Source organism: Henckelia pumila, chromosome 1, assembly GCF_033568475.1.
Source record: "Henckelia pumila isolate YLH828 chromosome 1, ASM3356847v2, whole genome shotgun sequence".
NCBI lineage: Eukaryota > Viridiplantae > Streptophyta > Magnoliopsida > Lamiales > Gesneriaceae > Henckelia > Henckelia pumila.
The window spans coordinates 126,317,407-126,320,564 of NC_133120.1; positions in this window are offsets into that span (position 1 = coordinate 126,317,407).

Genomic DNA, 3,158 nt, shown 5'->3' on the forward strand with positions numbered 1-3,158 from the left:
ACCCGAACCCGATATTTTTTTGAAATTACCCGACCCGATGTTAAAACTCCCACCCCTACACGAAGGTACCGAGCTAATTCATGCATACACGCGGCACAATATATGGCTCAAGTTTATTCCAAATTACGGTGAATTTTTCTATTCTATTCAACAAGATATTTCTATACTTTGTCAAAACTATTCAAGCTGGATGGATTAATTTTAATTAATTATAATTAAACTCAAGCGCATTAAACAGTTATGAAATTTCAGTTTTTCACCTAAAATTGCACAATGAAATCGAATACTATTTTTTTTTGTCAATTTAACCCTTTGTTAATTATTGTAGTGAAGCAAAAAATCTAATCCTAATCTTTTTACTTAGAATCAATCAACAAATTAAGTAAATAATCGGTCAAATCATTCACAAGAACAACTTGAAAAATCCAACAATTATTAATTGAAATAAGTCAAAAATCCTCAACATAAATCCAAGTGTCTAACATAAATCATTCTCGACCCAATATCGCGGCCTTAATCGAAATGAAAAACTACTCCATAAACAAAAGAATAATTTAAAAAACGTAGTTTTAATCATAAACAAGAAGAAGAATAGAGAAGAAGAAGATGAAGCGTTCTTCAAAAGCCTTCAATCCTCCAAGCCCTAGCCGCTGTCTTCAATGAAAATCTGAATGAATCCCAAAAATCTAATAAATATATATATATATATATATATATATATACATATATATATATACATAGGCCCCTAGAATCCATGATCCTTTTATTTCCTTTTCAAGAGTCCGCCCGATACAAAATTCTTCTCGCGATCGCGATCGAGCTGTAGAAAGTTCCCGCTTGAGTGCATAAGTTCCTGTTTTGCTGCTTTAGTTTTCATCAGCCGCACTCGAGCGGTAAAAATTTCTTGCTCGAGCGCATAAACTTCTGTCCAGCTCCTTCAAATTTAGGCAGATGCGCTCGAACGGCCAAAAACACCCGCTTGAGCCCATAAAATTCTGCCACATTCTTCACTTTATGCCATCACACGCTCGAGCGGGTAAAAAATAACGCTCGAGCGCATAACTTTCTGCCCAAAATTCTTGTTTTCCTCATTGTACCTACAATTAAACCCGGAGAAACGAGAAGTAGACCGCATGCATAAATATTAAATAAATAAAACATAAATGACTCTAAAGACGTAACAAATGCATACAAAATAGACTAAAAAATAACACAAAATAATAAATAAAAAATGACACTTATCATCGGTCCGACCGATTCTTGATTGGATTTGAACAGTTGTGAATTGTTTGGTCGGTTAAACAGTTTTTGGACATGGTCGGACCAGACCCGTGACCGGTTTGCCGTTCGTAGTCGAACCGTCCGGTCCGATTTTTTAAATATTGGACAAAACTACACATTCCTTCTGCGATGACAAAACTACCTTAAATACTTTACACATTCCTTATTATATGACAAAACTACCTTAAATTCATTTTTTTAAACTAAAAGTTTATTTAGGATACTTTTGTGTTAAGATTATGAAATTGGACCTACCTGAACTCCAAAAGGTAGTTCAAAGGGGAGGATATATTGTCTAAGTTAATATATATATAATTTTCAAAGACTTTATTCAACCGATATGATACAACTAATACACCTCTCACGATCAGGAATGAAGATCTGTATCTGGAAATATATGCCTGGATGTGCAAGTTCAAACCCTGGGGAAGGCAAAAACTGTCTTTTCCAGGTGGAGAGAAGATCATGAGGTGTGGGTCTGGGCCGCCCATGAGGAGGCCGATGGGCCAGAGCAGGAGTGAGGGTCCAGTCCATTACATGGACAATAACAATGCTAACCGTTTCATAACCTTTATATTACATATATATATATATATATATATATATATATCATAACTCAAAAAAATAAAATTACAACTTGGTCAGCATTGCCATTGTTGAACTAGCTATGATGTAGCGGGGGAGCATAATAACAAAGTTTATTAATCAGCTGGTCTCACGGGTCAATTTATGAGATATATCTTTTATTTGAGTTATCGAATAAAAAATATTATTTTTATGTCGAAAATATTAGTTTTATTTTAAATATGGACATGATTGACTCATCTCACAGGAGACCTGCTCTAAAAAGTAATATTTTTGGGGGATAATAGACAAAATAGTCCTGTAAATTTGCTCTAATTATTTAATTTTTTATTTTGGCTCTGTAAATTTAGTTATGTTTTGGTTTCAAGTCCTTTTTTATTTAAGCAATATTTTTATAACTGAACCGGTGATCAAACCAATCTAACTTAAAAAAATGGTTCAACTGGTTGGATCGTTTTAACCAGACGGTCGGATTGAAAAATCGTTTATATAATATAATATAACTAATAATATATTTAAAATTATAAAAACCTAAAAATTTTATATAAATATAAAAAATATATATATTTATCGTAATTTTTGAAAACTAAATAACTATATAAATATATTTAAAATATTAGTTATAGTTATATATTTTTTTAAAAAATAAATAAATTAATTAAAAAACTATAATATTAATAAATAATATTTTAATGAAAAAAAATTCCAAATAATCATGTATATATATATGTATATAATAAAATATTAAATTAAGTTTTTAAAATAAAAAACTACTTTTTCAAATAAAAATTCAAAAAACCAATTTTCCAGTTCTTGACCTGTTCTGTTAGTTCAACCGTTCAAATGGTTTTTGAGAGTGTTTTGGATCAGATTAGTGATCGGTTCTCGGGTCGAACTGGTTGAACTTGTCGGTACAGTCCAATTTTGAAAACATGACATTTAAGTGTTGATGTCACAACAGATATATCATCATTTCTCAATGCCACGTGAGCATTTTTAGCTGTCACGTCAGCATTTTTTGAGGCCACGTAAAAAATCTATGAAAAAAGGACTAAAAACCAATTATAACTTAATTTATAGGACCAAAACCCAAAATTTAATACTTATAGGACCAAAACACAAAATTGACAAACTTACAGGATCATTTTAACTATATTCCCTTATTTTTGGCATGGAAAATTATATTTTTTCATATTTGATCCAAATAAGATATAAATCTCACGAAATTGATCCATGAGTTCTTGTCACCAGAGTTTTTGTATTAATATTTTTCATATGTTTAATAATTTGGA